Source organism: Helianthus annuus, chromosome 9 (genome assembly GCF_002127325.2).
Source record: "Helianthus annuus cultivar XRQ/B chromosome 9, HanXRQr2.0-SUNRISE, whole genome shotgun sequence".
NCBI classification, from domain to species: Eukaryota; Viridiplantae; Streptophyta; class Magnoliopsida; order Asterales; family Asteraceae; genus Helianthus; species Helianthus annuus.
This window is the reverse complement of record NC_035441.2, coordinates 95,000,682-95,011,327: the sequence shown is the minus strand read 5'-3', so window position 1 is coordinate 95,011,327 and position 10,646 is coordinate 95,000,682. Positions and strand designations below refer to the sequence as shown.

Sequence of the window (10,646 nt, the reverse complement as noted above, 5' to 3'; positions counted from 1 at the left end):
CTAACCTACTACACATAATATAAATGATGCCAATGACCAAAAGGACCATTTTGACCTTATAAAGAAGACTAACATGCTGCCAATTACCAAAATCTTCATTTTGACCTTATAAACAAGACTAACATGTTGCCCATTACCAAAATGTTCATTTTGACCTTATAAAGAAGATTTACATGCTGCAATTGATATAAATGGTCATTTTTGACCTTATCACATAAATCAAAACACAAGGAACAATTGTGATCATCTAAAAGCACCTTACAGTTATAATACACAAGGAACAACTGTGATCATCTAAAAACAACCTATAAATTAGTCAAACCTGCTGCAAAATGACCAAAATTGTCATTTTGACCTTATAAATAAGCAAAATGGTACATGCTGCCAATGAAACCTGTTGCCAATGATACCTGTTGCAATTTTGACCTTATAAATAAGTCAAACCAGTTGCAAATGACCAAAATGGTACATGCTGCAAATTGATATAAACATACATGTTGCAAATGATACAAGCTGCCAATGACCAAAATGGTCATTTTGACCTTATAAATAAGCCTAACCTGCTGCACATGATATAAATGGTCATTTTAACCTTAATAATAGGTGTAACCTGCTGCACATGATATAAATGGTCATTCTGACCTTATAAATCAGTCAAACAAGCTGCAATTAATACACATAATAATTTTCACCTTATAAAGATGTCTAACATGCTGCTATTGATATAAATGGTCATTTTTACCTAATAAACAACTTAAACATGGTGCATGTGATCAACATGCTGCCTGTGATTATCTAAACACAATCAAACATGCATGCCAGTTATAATGCACATCAAAACATCATACACATGATATCAAAACAACATGCTTAACAACCATTTTCTGCTATCAAAACATCATACATATGATACCAAAACATCCTACAGCAACCATCTATATAGTTATCATACACATGATACCAAAACATCCTACAGTTAGCCTACATAAATACATTATATATTAGAGTCCAAACAGTTATCATAACTAGGCAACCATTTCCTGCTGTGGGGGAAACTGGAAGTGCAGGAAAGGGCGGCCTCGCATCTTGACCACCATGGAGAACACAATCGTTCTTACTGTTATATGCATCCTCATGTCAACTGCAAACACATATTACAAAAAATCAACTGTAATAAAACCCCTGTGATACATTAAACCCTTGTTCGATTAAACCCCTGTTTCAATCGCGAAATTTCAAAACCCCCGGTTTCAACTCATACACAGTGATTCCCCTGTTTCAATAACCCTTGTTCGATTATACCTGACATGTGGGTCAACATTTCTCTGATCGTCGAGGAGATCAATATTTTGTATGAGCTATAGTGTGATCGCCTGTGTTGTCGCTGCCGTCGGTGGGAAGATCGCCTGAGCTGTGATCGCTGGTGGGAAGATTATGGGAATGGGGGAATACTTGGGGGTTATGGTGTTTACTCGAGTTATTATATAGGGTGTTTTATTGAGGAAGCTATCAAAAACAAGTGGAAAAGACAATAATACGCTTTAACCGTTAATAAGTTAGCTTGACTTTAAACAGTTTTTAACACCGGGGGGTAATCTTGCAGAGTTTTTCATTAGTTGGGAGGTCAGAGAGCAAAATTTTCCTGGTAGGGGTCAGAGTGCCAATGGGATCTAACCCCAGGGGGTAAAATTGCAGTTTACTCTAAAAAATCCAAAGACAACATGACGACCTACAAATTTTGGTCAACGTTTCGGTAGTTGTCTTGTTTAGTAACGACGCACGGATTAAAAGGTACAAGTAGATGATGCATTACTGTACAAATGATTAAAGGCAAACGTAATGGTGAAAATTTAACTTAGCTATTGCAGCTTAAAATATGTAATGTGGACAAAAAATATATACCTGAACATAAGTTCATAGTAATAACATAAAAGTGTATGAGAATTAGGCGTATTCTAAATACATACTTCTGTGATAAAATTTCCCCATCCATTGGATGAAAACTCTAATCAACGGTCAATGTTAATTCAGAGGGGTTGGAAGCGGATCCATGTTTTAGTCGCCGCTAAAGGCGTCACCCACTATTGCTCCTTTTTCTTGTAGTGAATAAAGCAATAAGTAAGGTAAAACAGATAGATGCATAGAAATGCATCGGGTAGGAAAGGTGCGCGCCTCAAGCCAAAAAAGCGCAAAAAAATCCCAAAAAGCACGTCTTTTTGGCACTTCTTGTAATTACTCTAGGCGTATGCGACTTGTTGTGCCTCACGCTTAAGCGCATCTAAGAAGGCACTTTTTATAAACAAGCACACACCTTTAGCATATCAAATGTTACCCTACGAAACTTCCTATATGCATTTCATTAGTATTTGAGAATTTAAATATACCAATAATCAACATAACCCACATAAACTTAGAGCATGTTTGGGTAAGCTTATTGAAACAACTTATTGACTTATTGGCTTCTTGGAAAAGTCAGGATTTTGTGACTTATTGACTTATTGGCTTTTCCCCCTCACATACACCTTCTTTGCCAAACATCATTTTAGAGCTTATGACTTTTCAAAAAGCCAATAAGTCAATAAGTTGTTTCAAAAAACTTACCCAAACATGCCCTTATTGTTCTTTTTGTCAACGAGAGCTACATAAAATGCTTATCTCTAGTATGTATTCCACTAATTATAGACAAATTTCTATTTTCTGTGAATTCAACCCGGAACTAAGATACCTACATTAATATTAATAAATTGAATAATTTTGTAATTAAATGAAAGTTATAAGAAATAGTAAACTGACCCCAAAACCTCCATGAGTCAAAAATGTGAGAAATTGTATGTAAAGTTTACCTTAGACCCACATCATGTATAGAAGAAAAAGAGAAATGACCATGCCATCCAAGAAGATTCAACGATGGAAGCCCTTGAATAAAATACTGTAGATCGATTTCAAATACCTTGTAACCTACACAAGAAATGAAACTTTAGGGCACCAAATAAGATAAAACAATAAATCATCTTCAACCTAAAATCCGTAGGGGCTATTGAATGAAGATGAAGGGTTGTTGAACGAGGATGAAGGGGCCTTCTCAATAGGTGGTGGTTCAAAAATTTTGAAACTGATAGCGAGGCAATATGAGAAACAGATTGGAGTTGTGGCCTTGTGAGTGGGAGATTTGAGAGGAGAGGAGAGGTTGGGGTATAGAATCAAGATATGGTGGGAAAAGAAATTTATGGGTGAAAATAATTACGGGTACAAGAGGGAAAACAAAAATTTTCAAAGGGTTTCAACTTTTAAGGTGGGAAATTTGTAGTGTCATATATAAAATATATAAAGTGCCGTTAAAAACTTAAAACGGTGGCTTAATAGCTAAATGTCATTAAAAGTGTGTACTAACAAAGTATAACATACCTAAAGTGCCACTAAAAGCTAAAATTAGTGACACAAAAGTTAAGTGCCACTAAATGGCATTTTTTTTGTAGTGAATCTTGAAACGTTGAAATGAATTGAAAACAAGTTTGAATCTCGCTCAAGATAGAATTGTGGCTTAGAGCATTCAGGTGCCATTACTTGCCATTACAAAAGTATATTTATTACATGTGTGACCATAAAAATTGAAATTGAATTTACAAGTCACAAATCTCTAATACCTAAACCTTTCTCTAATATCACTACATCCATCAGTTGAGAAATAAGAAAATAAGAACACAACCTACTGCAAAAGAAAATTTTACTTGATAATAAAAGTTTAGTGGGTTTTAACCATAAGAATCAAATTCTGACTTTGTGTAGTGTTCCGATTAGCACAAAGCTGGTATCAATATAAAGTCTCGTTTGATGTGTCAATACAAACCGAATTAACCAAAAATCGGTAATCAATATTTTTTAACTCTCATTTAACCAAAAGTAATCGAACTGAACCAAACCAAACTTTACGTAATAACAAACAAATAGAGTTGTATAATAAAAATAAAGTTATGTGCAATTTGAAACTGAGTACGTGTATATGAACTTATAGAGCTATATAATAAAAATTAATTAATTATCTACAATTTGAAACTGTGCATATGAAATTATAAGAAGTAGAAAATGAAGAAATTTTATTTATATATTCTTGTTTTTTAAATGGAATCATTAGGACACATTCATTCAAACGTTAATCAAACAAGTTACATCTATTCTTTTTCGCAATCAATCACCTCTCCTTTCTTATCTAAAATTTCATTTTGTATTCTCATGGAACTCATGAATTCGGTACGTTTCTCTATCTATTCGAAACTCCCTCGTTTAGTAGCTCCATAGTTGACTCGCTTTCTTTTGATTTAGTTGTCTCTGTTCATACCCGAGCCACCACCGCATGACCATCGACTTATTGTTTGAAGACCTATGTTGGCTCTACGCTACATGGATAAACTAACAATCTCCATACAAGGTACGGATCTTAATATGTTTTTGTACATACCTCATAAAAGTGAAAACAAGAATGTAAGGTACTTACTCCATATAATAAATAGGAAGAGATTACAATTTTACATACTTAGTTATATAGAAATTATTATATGTATATGCAAAATGTGTCGTTTACAATTTTACATACATTGCATCGACATTAGTTTTTATAACAACTCATCGCATACCACATCTCCAACTAAAAGTCATGTAATCAAAAGACTTAAAACCATAATCAATTAGCCCTTATTTTGCTTAATCAAGTGTTTTTTATTGATTTGTGCTCTTTTCTTTTTCTTTTGGTGAAAATTAGTGTTCTTTGGACGTCATGACTGGCTAAATATGTTTTATTTTTATTTCTACTTATATGATACCTGATCCATTAGTGAATGAGCTTGATGAAAGCTTACTGCTTGTCGCCTCAAATAAGTTTTCAATTTTAAATTCATCCATCTCATATTCTCATTTTTTAAATGTTTTACTTGATCTTTATTGCTTTTATTATTTGCACGTGATGGAAATGTGTGAATATGGAAAGACTACATTTCTAAAGGTATACAAAAACTTGCAACTGCATTTGTTATATTTATGGTCATACTCCTGGTGCAGGAGTGTTATGTTGTAGGTGATTGGCAGTAGCAGTCTCGTTATACGGTAAATCTATATTTTAAAAAATATATTATTATTGTGAATAATTTAGGTATTTTATTCTTATATAAAACTTTCACGGTTTGTGCTTGCATGGCTTCAAATGAAATTCATCAACCATGGTATGGGACCTCGATAAGAACAATTTCTAAGTTATGTTCACCTAGCAGACTGCAACATTTTAGCATTGGTAGGCTAAATACATCCTACTTCGTTTTGTATATTAACTAGTAGATGCCCGCCCGCGTTGCGGGGCGATGACCGAATAATTCGCAACCAATTAAAAAAAGACTACTATAATTTGTTAGGTGAAAAAAAAACGATGATAAGACCGTATTTTTGGGCTCAGAGCAAAACTGTAATTTCTCAGGACATGAGCCAATGTTAGGCAACTCTTTGACACGAGAAGAAATTAAATCGAGTAAAACAATTAAAAAAACATTTATAGTTTTGGTAAACAACTAAAACGATGGGAAAAACGTAATTTTTAACCGAGGGCCAAATCATAATTTTAATTCAGGGATAAATCGTAAACTAAATGGACCAACGGGCGAGTGTCAGGAAGTTGCCGGCACGACTGTAATTTTGCACTGGGGGCAAACCTGTAATGTCACCAGGAAATAAAACAAAAACGATGGGTAAAATGTAAATTTAAGTTGAGGGCAAAATCGTAACCTGGTTGTGAGAAAAAAAACTAATGGCGAAAGTATAAATTTATACGGAGCAAAATCGTAAATTTGAGCCGATGGCAAAATTAGAATTTTTAGCCGGGAGCAAAAGCGTAAATTTATTTTTAAGCGTGGGCAAAAACATAACTTTGACATGATGGCAAAATCGTAATTTTAAGGGAAAAAAACTAATGGCAAAACTGTAAATTGAAACGGGTAAAAATCGTAATTTTTAACCGGGGGTAAAATTGAAATATTTAGCTGGGAGCAAAAACGTAAATTTATTTTTAAGCAGGGGCGAAAACATAAATTTGAACTGATGGCAAAATCGTAATTTTAAATCGGGATAAAACCGTAAATTTGTTGGACCAATAGGGGAGTGCCAGGCAGCTGCCTGGCACTGTTACAGCTGCCGTCCATTTTGCCCAATGAAAAGGCTTCACTATTGAATTCTGACGTAAGCCTCTTAGGATTGTAGTAGTTTAAATAGATTAAATTACTTTTAAATCGATATTCTTGTTATGCCTATTTTGGTAATATCTTGTTTGCTGATTTTAGGCGGCTTCTCAACTCAATGGGGGTCAATTTGCACTTGGCTTGTTGATGGCTCTATGAGATTATATGATGTCATAACGTCTGATGGGTAACAATATTTGCATTCCATCATGTTATCAAATATATACTCATAATGATTCCTAAGTGCATATCAAGTCCACCTAAAATTGCGTGTTTGATTATCCTAAGTGCATACAAGAATAGGGAATTTAAGAATGAACATTCAAAGTGCTCATCTGATTATTTATGTTTAATCATTGATTACAAACACTCTCTAATTACATACATACATACACCCGTGATTTTTAATACTTATACGTGTTCCGTATTTAAGAAACACGTAACTAATTTTAGGGTTGATTAGTTTGGTTTATGTTTCTACCATAAGGGTTAATCTTCTTATCACTTTCTGAGCTCCTTAATGATCCGTTAATCCTACAAAACAGAACACCGTTTAGCTCGTTAAGAGGGGAATATGGGGGTTTCCCTCTTAACCAGACTCCGGCGTGAGAATAAGTATCTGCTTTGAGAAGAGTAAAGTGTGTAAAAAGTGAGAGTAGAGGGAATAGAATGTTTAACCTGTGAACCAAGGTCTCTATTTATAGCCGGAGAGGTGTAAGAGGATGTGGGCTGATGGGCCTTGGGCCGGAAGGCGACAACACGGCGGATATGCTCCTTGTCTCACTGGTGTCCACCGTTAGTGGCTTCTAGAAGTTCTCCGGTGCTGGTGCACCGTGAATGGAGCCACGTGTCACTGTTGTCGGCCTTGTAGTCCCTCTGCCATCAACAGGTAAGTGGAGATCGTGGGGCAGGTGTCTCTGCCCTGTGATTGGTGCCACGTAAGGGTCCTTAAGTACTTTCTGTCTCCTGCACGTCAGACGATCGTGGAGCACGATTGCGCAGAGCCTGGAGGATGTGGATTGGCTCTTTTCTTCTGCCACTTGTACCTTTAGTACCTTCTGAAGTGGCCCTGCGCCATATCCATGCGCGACCCTTGTTGTACATGGAACTGGCCTGCGCAGGATATGGATGGTTGGGGGCTCGTCTTCAGGATACTAAGTGTTGAACTTGTGTTTTTCTCTTGTTTAGACCTTGCGCGATGTCAATACTTGTTGAAGTAACCCGCGCGGGGTTAAGATTGACCCTATTGCTGATTAAGGAGTATGGTCCTGCGCGCGTCCTGGAGGAAGGTTTACGCGACTTTTTGGGACCATACCCCTTCACGTATTTTCTCCATTCCAAGATTAATGCTCAGTTTGCTAGATGCATCAACTTATGAATATATTTGACTATTAACAAATTGGAAAACCTTTTAGCTAATTCTGTAATATCTATTTTATCGCTAAGGAGTTCCAATGATATTTTATTTGGGATCAAGTTATACTAATTTGGTGTTTCTAAACTCTTGTAAAAATATTATACGCATAAACAAACTATCAGAAACGAGTACCACAATACAAAATGTCGCTCATGTCGTATCGCGCAGGCACCCCACTAGTTATTATATATATACTTGAAGAAGATAGCTACAATAAAATTAAAGTGACTTGTAGGTGACTCACAAATGCACCCATGTGAGATAAAAGAATATATGATACTTTTTTAATGTATGAATGCCATATATAAAATATATTAAATGTTATACTACATTCATATATTTTATCCCTTTATTTGTTAACTATCCCTATTATACAAAAGAAAATAGGAATACATTATTTCTTATATTAATTTACAATTCCTTATTTGCAACCACTAGTTACAACAACGCTTTTATTTATTTGTTTTGTTTAAATAGTTAAATAGAATTTTTGTAAATAAAGTTCTATTTAAAAGAGTATAATAGTGGTACCGATATTTGTATTATCGGATCCAATACCAGTATATGGCTATTTCAAAGTAAATTAACATTTTCGATCGATAAAAAACACGTGTCGATATCCATTCAAAATATTCAAAGAGTATAATAGTGGTATCGATATTTGTATTATCTTTAAGACTCTTCATCGCATCTTCAAGATTTTTCCAGAATATTCAAAGTTTATACTCGTATTCATGGCTGAAGAACATCCAGAAGAGAATCCCGGTGAAGAAGGTCCCGTTCCCATCTTTAAATGGGACTTAGGGTTATTTGAACAGATTACACGGAGTTTCTGGTTTACACCGGAATGGGATGCTCGGTACCCCGGCCAAAATCAGACGGCCGCCGATGCACCGCCGGGGTACATCACCCTTTTTGAAGACTTCTTCCTTCAGAGCAACTTCCGGTTGCCGGCGACGGAATTCCTGGCCCACATTCTTCAGTTCTATGGGTTCCATATTTCGCAAATGAGTCCACCTGGAATGGTTAGAGTTCGACATTTCGAATTTCTCTGTCGATCCCATGATATTGAGCCGACTGTGGAAAGGTTTAGCGTCTTCTATCAACTGATCAGAAACATGGGTTTTTACTCATTTGCCAGTCAAGGGGCTGCGAAGAAGATACTTCTGAACCCTCCCAAGAGTTTTCATGACTAGAAACCAAAGTTCTTTTTCATTCGCGAGGATGTGATACCGATTGCCATGACCTTCCGCCCATGGTCCGAACCGATCGCGAAGGAGGATTTGGCGATTCCCAAGAAGGAAGATTGGTATCTGAAGCTTACTGCCACTCTGTAACAACTCTCATTAAAATTTATAATTAGAATAATAATTAGTCAATAAGGAAACCCTAATTGAGACACCCAAGTAATTCCGCACTAACCCTAAAATTTTCGGAACAATCGGAATCAGGATCAGGGCCCCTAAAACTCAGGGGGGTAAACCCTAGTTGATAATTATCAACAAAATTGCGTTGTACATACTGAAATTCGATTTTAGTTGATTCATCAAGCCTATACCACTGACTAGGCTACTCTACAAATTAGACCGCACCCTTACGGACCGTAAGGGTTACGGCTTACGGTCCGTAAGCGAGGCTATTTTCTGGCTATAAATAGCCGACCTTGAGACTTGAAATTAGAAGTTGAAACGACGCAAAGTTGTTGTCTGTACGTCGAATTAGCACCAAATTACTACAAATAAACACATACTGCACTCGAATCGCTGCCGCAAAACAGGGTAATTACTCGATCGCTATTATGATTCATTTTCCGAAATCAATAATCCAAAGAATGTTTAAGTGCCGCCCACATTGGGTTATACTTTGTCATTCGTCGTTAAATCGATGAATGTTTAAGTATTGCACTTTGTCGTTCATTGTGAGAATTTGATTTCATGAGTTATCGTGACTGCTGTATTGATCACTAACCCAGTTTTGTGTGCATTATTATTAAAATTAGGTTAACCAGGCTAAATCATATTCTATCCGTATTAAATCTGCAATGTGAGTCATTCTCTTTTTATCAACTGTTTTACAATACTCCAAAATGATTTTCAGAATTATAATTACAGTGATTAAGTTGATGTAATCACCAAATTACAGCCAGTATGTGGGGTATTGTGCACATTACTACTATTTTTATCACTTTAGGTGAGCGAACCTAAAATTTAGTGATACGTCATTCATTGGGGCAGCCAATGGTGATATGACCACTGTCACAGATCCGGTCAAGTGACAAATACTGTGGGTAGTTGGTTGATATCAGAAACATGTGTAAAAGATCTTAACACTGTGAATTATAACAATTGTGTCGTTTTAGTAAAATGAATGATTCACTCAGTATTTCCCCGCTGACAAAACCTTTTTCAAACATGTTTCAAGTGATCTACTGTAATTCAGGAAAAGTGTCGGGGAGCATTTCAAGCTTAAGATAGTGGCTCAGTATAAAATAAAGAAATATGTTTTGAAATAAAGATTTATCAGAAAAATTTTATTATTGTAAATTTTTGGGGTTGTAGCCCGAATTGTGAAATAAAATAATCGGGAAAAGTTTTTTTGCTTTATAACGATCCTGATGTTAAAGAATTCCGCTGCTAAAATCACATAAATAAATATCAGGGGATTTCTGTCCCGCGGCTCCTGAAACGGGTCAAACCGGGTCGGGGGCCGTGACAGAAATAAGGTGGTATCAGAGCCACTGAGTTAAGCTAATTAAGTATTTAATAGATACTTAATTTTTCCTGATTACTATTATGTGATTATGTGTTTTATTAAACTGACTATTTGTTAGTTACAGTATGGGTAAGCAAAAGTTGCAAGATATCTATCTTAAATTAGATAGGTCAGTCTACGAAGAGGGAAGTTCATCCAAAACTAAATTTTCAAAGCTCCCTACAATTCCTGAAGAAGGAATATTTGTGCGAAAAGCACAATATGAGAATCCGCTTTCTCCTAGAAAAAGGAGTATGATTATT

General features: G+C 35.7%; 1 long non-coding RNA gene across 2 annotated transcripts; it reads right to left on the bottom strand.

Annotated features, from left to right (window-relative positions):
• Window positions 1-854: 854 nt before the first annotated feature.
• Window positions 855-3,225, bottom strand: LOC110877672. 2 transcript variants are annotated; one of them, XR_004865881.1, is made up of 2 exons: window positions 1,303-3,225; window positions 855-1,141 (listed from the first exon to the last, which is right to left on the bottom strand). It is a non-coding gene; the product is annotated as an uncharacterized LOC110877672 (long non-coding RNA). The 2 variants fall into 2 exon arrangements; XR_002557220.2 differs by having other exon boundaries at window positions 2,844-3,224.
• Window positions 3,226-10,646: the final 7,421 nt, after the last annotated feature.